The sequence below is a fragment of the Callorhinchus milii genome, unplaced genomic scaffold (assembly GCF_018977255.1).
Source record: "Callorhinchus milii isolate IMCB2004 unplaced genomic scaffold, IMCB_Cmil_1.0 Scaffold7, whole genome shotgun sequence".
In the NCBI taxonomy this organism is placed as follows: Eukaryota; Metazoa; Chordata; class Chondrichthyes; order Chimaeriformes; family Callorhinchidae; genus Callorhinchus; species Callorhinchus milii.
Genome location: NW_024704748.1, coordinates 12833469 through 12845481, shown reverse-complemented (window position 1 = coordinate 12845481; position 12013 = coordinate 12833469). Strand labels below are relative to the sequence as shown.

The following is a 12013-nucleotide window of genomic DNA, read 5'->3' as shown; positions in this document are numbered from 1 at the left end:
GCCTTACAAATGAGAAACCTGGGTTCTATTCCCGGAAGGGCGAAATGTTGGGCAAGTTTCCATACTCCACACACCTCTGTTTACCTAACAGTAAGTAGGAACCCGGTTGTTCGTCGATTGGTGGAACACTTTTCCGGGGGTAATAATTCCTTCAAAAAAATAATAATAATGAATTGGTCACTTCCAATTCATGACTGTTTGTGGGACACTACTGTGTGCAATTGGCTGCAGTGTTTCGCCTACAAAATATACATCAATTCACTTCACAGTATATTCTGTGAAGTGCTTTGAGATGTCTCAAAGACGTGATAAGACGCTATATCAAATGCAAGGATTATTATTATCATTAAAACAGACAGACAGGGCCTTGGTGTAATGTTTCATCTGCAGCACGTCACCCTGTACAATGCAGTGTATTGAATTGTAGTTGGTGATGTGCTTCAACACTGTATTGAAGACCGTGAGGCTGTGAGCACAAAGTCCTGACGTGGGGCTTGAACCCATAACCTTCTGACTCAGAAGAAGACTGCTACAAGTGAGCCATGCTGACACCTGGCTGAATTGAATGGGATAAACAAAGAGTACCTGAAAAACGAACTATTGAAAAATGTCAAAACAACTTTAAAACAGCTCTTGTTTGTATCACAGGGGAAATCAAAAGGTAGCTAAGAAACCAAAGATGCTGTGAAAAATGGTCAAAATAATGAGATGGTGAAGAAAATGTAAAGGACAAGGTGATGTTAAATACAAGGAATTGGATAAAGCTGTAAAGGAACTGAACATTAAAGGTGGATAATAATGACACTTGCACTTGACATAGTGCCTCGGGATATCGTCGCAACTTGCTTGCCAGGTTTACTGGAAAGTGTAGTGACTGTGTGTTTCGTCGGCAAAATACAGGATGGAAGGACTGAAGAATTGTGCCAGAAATAGGAGGATGAGATCGAAGATAAGTGGAAAATGCCACAGTCAGATTAGCTCAGGATGATAAAACAGGAAGAAGAATTCTGAACATTGAAGGCAGGAGGAGCTCCTACAATATTAAGGTGATATGCCTCTTGGGTCAATTTCACAAACCATAGTATATGCACAAGAGTAGCAACGACATCTATATGTTATTGTTTTTTATCAAAACAACCAATTGTTTTTTATAAACAACGGCAGTCCCAAAACAAGGCTCGTAGCTCTTACACTTAATGTGCTCCAACCCCATCGTATGCATTTAATGTGCACTAAAATCGACTTCGAAAATCCAGCAGATACTGCACTCTGTTTTTTCCCCCCCCCCCGTTCCGAGGAAACTTTCGACTTGGCTGAACATTGCTGGCCCTGCAATATGCAATGTGCATCCCTTCACCTTCAAGTTCAAGATAACGGGCAAACTTTGTTAAATATCTTTTTTTTAAAAAAAAGCGTAGAAGGGAAAAAAAAAGCCACTCTTTGTATTCCTGTGGAGGGATAATGATCTGCCCCTATCGAATGTGCGCCTTTCCCTTGTGGATCAAGTACCAAAACTGCACAGCTGTTGAGACTAAGAGGCATTTCAACTCAGGATACAGCTCAAACCTACGACCGCTTTGATATGAGATAACCGACCCCTTCGGGTAACAGATTTAACCAGAAGTGCCGCCTGGGTTTGAAGACCCCCTCCAGCAAAGCACGAGGTGCGCGAGTTCTGCTTTTGTGTTATTGACGATCACAACGAAGACGATTCATTTCATTTCACAGTAATCGCAGTGCGTTGCAGCACGAAATTTACGAGATTACACACCACACATACACACACACACACCAAATACAAGCGAGGAAGCGAAACGCTCTCTTTCTCTCTCTCTCTCTCTCTCACACACACACACACACACAATACGCGCATTGTGCTCATTGCACAGCACATCAGAAATCAAACCCTTTCGGAAAACCCCCCAGAACAACTTTGCTGTTCAGTTCATCAACTGAGTGAGTGAGTGAGTGCCTGGCTGTGTGAGTGAGTGAGAGAGTGAGTGTGTGAGTGAGTGAGAGCCTGGCTGTGTGAGTGAGTGAGTGAGTGAGTGAGAGCCTGGCTGTGTGAGTGAGTGAGTGAGTGAGTGAGTGAGTGAGTGAGAGCCTGGCTGTGTGAGTGAGTGAGAGAGTGAGTGTGTGAGTGAGTGAGAGCCTGGCTGTGTGAGTGAGTGAGTGAGAGAGAGAGAGAGAGAGAGAGAGAGAGAGAGAGCCTGGCTGTGTGAGTGAGTGAGAGAGTGAGTGTGTGAGTGAGTGAGAGCCTGGCTGTGTGAGTGAGTGAGTGAGTGAGTGAGTGAGTGAGTGAGTGTGTGTGTGTGTGAGTGAGTGAGTGAGTGAGTGTCTGGCTGTGTGAGTGAGTGAGTGAGTGAGTGAGAGAGTGTGTGAGTGAGTGAGTGAGTGAGTGAGTGAGAGAGAGAGAGCCTGGCTGTGTGAGTGAGTGAGTGAGTGAGTGAGTGAGTGAGTGAGTGAGTGAGTGAGTGAGTGAGTGAGTGAGTGAGTGAGTGAGTGAGTGAGTGAGTGAGTGAGAGAGAGAGAGAGAGAGAGAGAGAGCCTGGCTGTGTGAGTGAGTCTGGCTGTGTGAGTGAGTGTGTGAGTGAGTGAGTGAGTGAGTGAGTGAGTGAGTGAGTGAGTGAGAGCCTGGCTGTGTGAGAGAGTGAGTGAGTGAGTGAGTGAGTGAGTGAGTGAGTGAGTGAGTGAGTGAGTGAGAGAGAGCCTGGCTGTGTGAGAGAGTGAGTGAGTGAGTGAGTGAGTGAGTGAGTGAGTGAGTGAGTGAGTGAGTGAGTGAGTGAGTGAGTGAGTGAGTGAGTGAGTGCCTGGCTGTGTGAGTGAGTGAGTGAGAGAGTGAGTGAGAGCCTGGCTGTGTGAGAGAGTGAGTGAGTGAGTGAGAGAGAGCCTGGCTGTGTGAGAGAGTGAGTGAGTGAGTGAGTGAGTGAGTGAGTGCCTGGCTGTGTGAGAGAGTGAGTGAGTGAGAGAGAGCCTGGCTGTGTGAGAGAGTGAGAGAGTGAGTGAGAGAGAGCCTGGCTGTGTGAGAGAGTGAGAGAGTGAGTGAGTGAGTGAGTGAGAGAGAGCCTGGCTGTGTGAGTGAGTGAGAGAGTGTGAGAGAGTGAGAGCCTGGCTGTGTGAGTGAGAGAGTGAGTGAGAGCCTGGCTGTGTGAGTGAGTGAGTGAGTGAGTGAGTGAGTGAGTGAGTGAGTGAGTGAGTGAGTGAGTGAGTGAGTGAGTGAGTGAGTGAGTGAGTGAGTGAGTGAGTGAGTGAGTGAGTGAGTGAGTGAGTGAGTGAGTGAGTGAGTGAGTGAGTGAGTGAGTGAGTGAGTGAGTGAGTGAGTGAGAGCCTGGCTGTGTGAGTGAGTGAGTGAGTGAGTGAGTGAGTGAGTGAGTGAGTGAGAGAGTGAGAGCCTGGCTGTGTGAGTGAGTGAGTGAGTGAGTGAGTGAGTGAGTGAGTGAGTGAGTGAGTGAGAGAGTGAGAGCCTGGCTGTGTGAGTGAGTGAGTGAGTGAGTGAGTGAGTGAGTGAGTGAGAGAGTGAGAGCCTGGCTGTGTGAGTGAGAGAGTGAGTGAGAGCCTGGCTGTGTGAGTGAGTGAGTGAGAGAGTGAGTGTGTGAGTGAGTGAGAGCCTGGCTGTGTGAGTGAGAGAGTGAGTGAGAGCCTGGCTGTGTGAGTGAGTGAGTGAGTGAGTGAGTGAGTTTCTGAGGCCCGGATAGTCGAAGCCGAGCAACAGAAAGAGACTCGGGGCCCGGGGTGATCCAGACTTGGCTGATCTCTCTTAGTCCCTCCCTCCCTCCCTCTCTCTCTCTCTTTCTTTCTTTCTTTCTTTCGCTCTTGCATTACGATCTCGCTTTTCCTCCCTAAAACCGGGATAAAAAAACCCACAGACACAGACACAGACCGAAGTCTTCATCTAAACCTGATCCCAAAGCAAAGCGGCAACGTCTGACCTGCCAGAGAGTGTGGCTGAGTGAGCCAGTCAGCCCGGCTGGAGAGTGAGTGAGTGAGTGATGGAGTGAGTGAGTGAGTGAGTGAGTGAGTGAGTGATGGTGCCACTGTTTACTACAAGGTGGCAAAGCCACTCAGGGTAATGCCCCACTCCCCTGCCCCCCCCTCCCTGCCCCCTCTGCCCCCCCTCCCCCTGCCCCCTCTGCCCCTGCCCCCTCTGCCCCCCTCCCCTGCCCCTCTGCCCCCCTCCCCTCTGCCCCTCTGCCCCCCTCCCTCTGCCCCCCCCCCCTCCCCTGCCCCCTCTGCCCCTCCCCTGCCCCCTCTGCCCTCCCCTGCCCCCTCCCTGCCCCTCTGCCCCCTCTCCCCTGCCCCCCCCCCCCCCGGGTGGTCACAGTGTCACTCAGAGAGTCACTTTGTTCGCTGTGCCCATTCACAGCGCCTTGAACTTCCTTTCCAACCCCCCCCCCCACCCCCCAACCCTTTCCCTTCCCTCTCTCTCTCTCTCTCTTCCGCAAAAGCAACGCAAACGCAACGTACCTGGTGGTGGTGGTGATGGTGGGAGGTTGGTTGGTTGGTTGGGTGGTGGTGGGGGGGGGACTTCTGCTGCTGGTGGTGGTGCTGGTGCTGGTGGTGCTGCTGCTGGTGGGGCTTCTTGCGATCTGCGCCGATCCAAAGGCAGGAGGGGAGGGCGAGGTGTCGGTGGTGGTGGTTTGGGTTGGGGGGGAGGGGGGGTGGGGGGGGGGGTTGTGGGGGGGGGGGGGGGTTGTGGTGGGGGGGTAGAGAATAAAATAAAACTGCGGGGATTCCGAGCGCAAACACACAGACAAGTCACACAAGGGAAGGGAAGGGAAGCTGCTCCTCCTCCTCCTCCTCACTACACAACACCCCCCACCCTCACCGCCAGCCCCTGCCCTGCAATGCAATGCCCTGCACAGCCCCTGCCCTGCAATGCAATGCCCTGCACAGCCCCTGCCCTGCAATGCAATGCCCTGCACAGCCCCAGCACAGCACAGCACAGCCCGCGGGGCTCTCAACAACACGCCATCATCTGAGAAGCGGTTACAATCAGCACAGACGTGGGTTCCCAGCACCGACCATTCAACTCGGAGGGGAGATCTCCTCTCTCTCTCTCTCTCTCCCCTCCCCTCCCTCCCTCCCCCTCTCTCCCCCTCTCCCCAACCAACCAACCAACCAACAGCGGGAGTCAGCAAAACACCAACAAAACTCCAACCAGAGAGTGAGACAGACAGAGAGAGACACTGCAACTCCCACCCACTCACTCACCCACTCACTCACCCACTCACTCCGTCCGTAGGGATTAACAGTGGGTGGGTGTTGGTGATGGGGGGGAGAGAGAGAGAGAGAGAGGGGGGGGAGAGGGGGGGGGGGGGGAGATTGTACCTTTTCACCCTCCAGCAGAGGGTTTGGTTTGGTCGGAAAGGGAACGTCACCACAGCGGTGTATCGGAGTCGCTGCCCGGACGTCAGTCTGAATTACAGCAGAGATCTGAGCCCCCACTCAGCCCCCACTCCCTACAGGGGTACCCGCTCTGTTGGCTTACACACACCCCCACCCACCCCTGGGGGTGGGGGGGGGGAGAGCGATGGCATCTCCACCTTTAGGAGTGTTGCGCTAACGTATCGTTTTAAATAAATAGATAAAAATATAAAAATAAATTTTAAAAAAATAATAAAATAATAAATACATACTCACAATGTACAATTGAGCAGTTGTGATTGCAAAGCCACTCTCTCACTCTCACTCTCCCTCCCTCCCACACACACACTTATTTACTAAACAAGAGTTGTCATTCCCGTGCGGTCAACCTCTGGACCCTCTCTCCACCATCCCCACAATCTGACCCCCCCCCCCCCTCCCCCCCACCCCCACCCCACAATAATAATCCTTGCATTTGATAATAGCGCTTTTCGGGTCTTCTCGACGTCTCAAAGCGCTTCGCAGAATAGTCTGTAAAGTGAATTGACTATATTTTGTGGGAGCGAAACGCGGCAGCCAATTGCGCACAGCAATGTCCCACAAACAGCCGTGAATTGAAGTGACCAATTTACTACTGGTTTTTTTTTGAGGGAGTATTATCAGGCATGTGGAGTAAGAAAACTTGCCCAAGGTTTTGCTCTGCTGGGAATCGAACCCAGGTCTCCCGCTTGCAAAGCGAGTGCTCTAACCACTGAGCTACAGGACTCCACAAAGTACACAAAAAGAGGTAACTTGAGGTGTTTTCCCACCCCCCAAAATCAAGATTTTTTTAAAGTCAAATGGTTGAGCGAGAGCAGGTGGGGAACAGAAACATTGAGGGAACTTTGCCAATGGATCTTTTTGCAAATGATTCCTGGTTTCCTTGGTTAATCCTGATCAAGCTAAAGGGAATTGGTTTCTGGACCTATGGGAGGGAGGGTTCGATCGATCGATTGATTTTTCCGTGTTGGGAGTAAAACGGTGTGGGTGGGTTGGGGGACTATTTCATTAAACATATGTCCATTTCAGTCCTCAGATCAAGGCAGATATGCGTTAGCAGCCCCTGTTATGCACGACCCAGCACTTTCAGATGGGACTGAAATCTGAAAAATCTATGCGGATAATTGGATCGTGGCTCATCGATGATTGTTGATCTCCTCCCTCCCTCCCTCCCTCCCTATATAAAGACCCTCCTCCCTTTGTTTTTGAAAATAAATATATTTAGTATAACTGAAACCCCAAACAAAACACAACATCTTCTGTTACAATTTTTTTCCCCTTTTCTCCCAATACGAAACACATTCCGTTGGTTACGGTATATTCCTTCCCCGCAAGTAGTTTTTTTTTCAGACGCTCACTTTAAAGCAGTTGGGAGTTTCCCCTGTGTACACCGCATCCACGTGCATGTCCGCGCACACCCTGATAAGGCCGCTATCGGAAGGCGCCCCAATGTGCACTGTACGCGCACATGTTTACCGTATATACATTTTTGGGGTGCTCTTTGGTTACCCTCCTCCCCAGAAGTCAGCAAGCTGTTGGAAGTACACAGACAGCTTTTTTTTTAATGGGGTACATCCTCACAGCACAGGTACTTTCAGAAAATCTTGAACTCAAATGCAAGTTGGAAAATATCAAAAGATTATTTATTCCGGCTTCAAAACTGATTTTGTTTTGCAACATTGACCCAACCCCAACCCAACACTTGCAATGGAAAAGACAAGAAAGGGAAGAAAAGCTATTCTGTACTCAGTCACTGAAAGTAAATTAGGCTAAATGTTGCAATTAACTCACAGAAGGAAAGGCAGTACATCCTCCTGAACCTTCCTGAGCTGGAACTGATTTCACTTCACATGTAATGAACACTGTGAACAAGAGAGGATGTGAACACTCACAGTTTAAATTAATACAGAGCAAGGGCTGTGGAGGCAAAAAGAAACAGTATTCACTGTCTTTGCAGTCGTGGGTTATGCTTGATAAAAAGGCATTTTCGCCTACAAAATACACAGTTAATTCACTTTACAATATATTCTGTAACGCGCTTTGAGACGTCTCAACAACGTGATAAGGCACTATATCAAATGCAAGGATTATTATTATAAGTGCAGGGAGCTTTTTAATGATCTGAGATCAGCTATAATGTAACCCAAATGGCTTTTGCTGCATTGTTTGAATTAGTTAATATTTGTAACCATAAAAGCTAGATTTTGCAGTTAAATGAAGAGAATTGGGCTTTGAGAATCAGATCAACTTGTGCCTTGCTGGGCAATACATGTCACAGACACACAGAGTGTACTAGCGCTCGTATTTGTTTTCACAAAAAGGAAGGCAAAGCAGTTGAAATCAAGTTCACATTTGGTTTATATTCACTGCATATCACTGGTTAATTCATGGGTAAATAAACAAACACGTGCTCTGTATTTTCTTAATATTTTATTCCCTGCAATAATTGATTTGCCACAAAGTATTTCAAACTGCAATGAAAGAAGTGTTTTTCACAGTCATTTACAAATGTATGCAATGTGTACAGACCTTATCCGAACACATCTGTCATTGTATTGTAATTATATCGGGCTGTTCCGATATGTTCAACATTGAATTTTGCTGTACCACATAACTTAGATTGTTTGATTCCTGCTCAGTGTGAGATCTGGTTTTCCGAGTTAATTTATGCAACATGGATAATGGTTTCCATATATTAGGATCTTGAGATAATTTAATTTTTTTTAATTGCATGCAAGTACGCAGCAACAAAATATATTTAGTAACAAGATGGATAACCCGCCTTCTCTCACAATAACAGTCAATCCACTTTACAGTAAATCCTGTGAAAAAATGTTTCACGCACAAAATAACAGTCAATCCACTTTACAGTAAATCCTGTGAAGTGCTTTAACACATTTCAAAGGCATGGTGAGACGCTATATCATATGCAAGGATTATTCTTTCTTTGAATAGTATCATAGAATCTTTAATGTCCATCTGACCAGGCAGACAGGATTTTGGTTTCACATTTCATCCGAAGGATGGCAACTCTGACAATGCAGCTTTCCTCAGTATTGCACTCAAATATATGACGTTCACTGAATCTTATCTTGCTTTCAAAACAAAACCACAATTAACCTTCCACCAGCAACATTTTCATTGTCCAGTCATACCTCAAGGATAGTGAGGTCTGATTTCTTTTGCAAAATCATTTTTGTTCAACTTTACAACTAGCACCATGTATAACAGTATTGTATTCATTGCATATTCCAAGGAATGAGAAAAGTAATCAACATCATTCTGCTGTATAAAACCACCAGAGTCATCACTGCACCTTTTGAAAATAAACTATGTTAGCATAATAGAGAGAATTAAATGAAAAATGCTAACTGTTAGTACCTTGTGCATCAAGCCTTCAAGATTGCAGTTATTATCTCATTGTCATCCCTTGTTTCTGGACTGAAGCTGAAGAGATACATTTTCTGTTGCATTCAGAAAATAAATAGTGTTCTAAATATGTGTTATGGGCCAGATTTGAGAAGGTTTCCTAGTTAGGGATCCAGTTGCAAATACTATCACCACACCAAAACTACCAACAGTTCCACTGAAATTGAGCAGAACATTGATCAAAAGTAAAGGCTCTGTCCTTCTCCAAGACTCCCTACCCCCATCCCGCCCGGCCCACTCCTCCATCAGCGGTTGGGCATTCAGCCTTTCTACCCCCACCCTATAGAACTCCATCCCACATTCCCTTCGCCTCGCTCCCTCCCTTGCCTCCTTGAAGGCGTGTCTCAAAACCCTCCTCTTCAACCGAGCCTCCCCGATCCTGACCCCCAGCTCGGGTCCAAAAGATCCAAATCCCTGACTGTCCAGCGCCTTGTGATGTCCTCCTGACACGAAAGGCGCTATACAAATGTAATTTTGTATTGTATTCCTCCCTCATGAGTTTTCACGCAAAAAGATAGAGTTGTACACTTTTGCTTCTAAATCTATTACAAAGATTCAACTACCCATGACAAGCTCTTAATTTGTTGTATGTTTAGCTCAATACAGTTCTGTTAATACAGCGCCAGCAAGTTTACCAGCAACTTTTTGGGGTATTAACCCTGTCTTGGCACATTTGTTACAACCTCTACACCACCTAGTGGCCAGTTGTAGAATAGCATTGATGGAGCACTGGGAGAAGGTTACCACCATATCCATTTGGTATGTGTGCAAAGTATCTTGTTGAGAAACTAAATGCACCAGTAGTTGAGCTTGATATTTCAATCAATAGTTAAAAACTGAAAATAAAACCTCGTCGGGGAGTTTTAACAATTTGAAAGAATTATTCAATTTTTTCTCAGGGTTTTCATATTTTATAATTGCAACCAAATTATAGTTTGGAGAATTAGAAGGGATCTTTAGCGGTCTATGGAGCCTTGGAGGAGGAGGAGGAGAGGTCACTTGGTGCTGCTGTGCTATGAAAACTAAAATAAATTAAACATGAGAAAAATTCATTTTGGCAACTTTGTTATAATATATAATAATAATAATCCTTGCATTTGATATAGCGCTTTTTCACATCTTCTCGACGTCTCAAAGCACTTCTCAGAATATACTGTAAAGTGAATTGACCGTATATTTGTGGGCGAAACACGGCAGCCAATTGCGCACAGCAGTGTCCCACAAACAGTCGTGAGTTGAAAATGACCAATTTATTATTGTTTTGTTTTTTGGAGGGATTATTATTAGGCGTGTGGAATAAGGAAACTTGCCCAAGGTTTCGCCCTGCCTGGAATTGAACCCAGGTGTCTCGCTTGCAAGGCAAGTGCTCTAACCATTGAGTTACAGGACTCCACAGCTGTTGCACAGAAACCCGCGATTAAGTTCATAAATATACCCCGATAACATTAAAGGAAATGACAATTTGGCGTAAGTGTACAGAGTTAGTAAGTCAGGTGCATGAGAAGGTCAGTCAATCCCCATGAGAGTGAGCAAAATACAGTCTCAATGTCTTAAGATAGTGGCAGCTATAAGGCTATAAATTATGATCCATAATTGTTTAGGAATGAGGTCAGCTCTCACGCAAATGTCTAGAAATTGGGTGAAGCTCACACACAATATCCCCATTGTAAAGTATCTAAAACATTTAACTTGTGTCTCTATTACAGTGATATGCACATATTTTTAACACAATGCTATTTCTCAATGGACTGTGTGGCACATAACCAATTTTTTATGAAGAACTGCACCTAATACTTTACAAGGAATGAGGTTACCATTTTAATTGGTGATGTTATCTCCATTGAGGATTGGAGGCCAATAAGTTACCAACTGTAGAACGAATCCAAAAATATAATCAAGCACATGTCTCAATATTACATAAAGGAAACAGTCAGATTAAATCCAAATAGCCTGCAGTATATGGAACGTGGTTAAATATATTTAATTGGATGCAATTTTAGATTTGAAGGGTTTGAGTTGAAGTTATTTAGAGCTCACTGTGTGCTGAAAGTCCTGTGTCGTGCTGGGGAAATGTTGCATTGTCGAAGTTGCTGCATTTAAAAACCGAGGTCCCATTGATCTGTTCAGGTGGATGTTAAAGATCTCAAGGCCCTACAGTGCAGCCCCTTCTAACATATTTGGCTGCAGTGATGATCTGTTCATAATATATGGAGTCTATTTACTGTATTAGCCAGCTCAGTTTCCTTGCCCTGTTCGGTTCTCACACTACAAATAGCTGACTTTGAGGTCATTAGGTTGCCACCGACATGACTTATTACTTGCTGCACATGTACGGCATGCAAGAAGTGATATCATTTGAGATGTGATGAAAGGTGCTGCTTAAAATGTAAGGAATATTATTAATGATATTATTCTACAGGTTTGTAAGCCCTCTCTTCCTGGTCCACAACAATTTGTTGCTGAAAACTAACCTTCTTGAAAAATTTCTAGATAAAAATTTTCTAGATATTTCAAATATGTTTGAAATATAGTCCAGTGTTCAACACTGGACTATATTTCTCTGTAACTTTATTGATTGATGTGAATTTTTGGGGCTGATGGGTTAATTATCTAGGAGTCTTAAAGAGGCCATCCTTGCTTATGAGCATGGAAGTATGAATGAAAGAAAGAAAGAAAGAAAGAAAGAAAGAAAGAAAGAAAGAAAGAAAGAAAGAAAGAAAGAAAGAAAGAAAGAAAGAGACAGACAGACAAAGCAATAAGCAACATGTTACGTGTATAGCAATGATTTACGGTTGAATTGAACTACCATCAAAACAATTTCATTACCAGTACACCTCCAAAAGGTGACTCAATGGATGTGAAGACCATGCAAAGTGTAAGTAACATCGATGATTTCAGATTTTTTGATTTGGTAAAAACATATGTCTTTTCAAGGAAAACAAACATCTGTGAACAATTCACTACTAGAAATTTAAATATAAACTCGCCAAGAAAACTTTCAAGAAAACAATCAAAAGTAGCCACAGTGCAGCAACCACCCAAAAAAACAAGGCAGCTTCATTGTAAACTGTACAATATCAACCTATTGTGAAGCCAAGCTGCAGCCTGTGCCTGGAAATGCATATGACAAAAAATGCTGAATAGGTGTTTATAATCAGATGTACATATATTGCAAGAGCTT

At 45.1% G+C, this 12013-nt stretch overlaps 1 long non-coding RNA gene across 1 annotated transcript in view; it reads right to left on the bottom strand.

Annotated features, from left to right (window-relative positions):
- LOC121849464 overlaps positions 1-4496 on the bottom strand; it is a 34972-nt gene extending 30476 nt beyond the window's left edge. Inside the window, exon 1 of the long non-coding RNA XR_006085229.1 lies at positions 4465-4496. This is a non-coding gene — a long non-coding RNA (uncharacterized LOC121849464). The remainder of the gene's footprint in view (positions 1-4464) is intronic.
- Positions 4497-12013: the final 7517 nt, after the last annotated feature.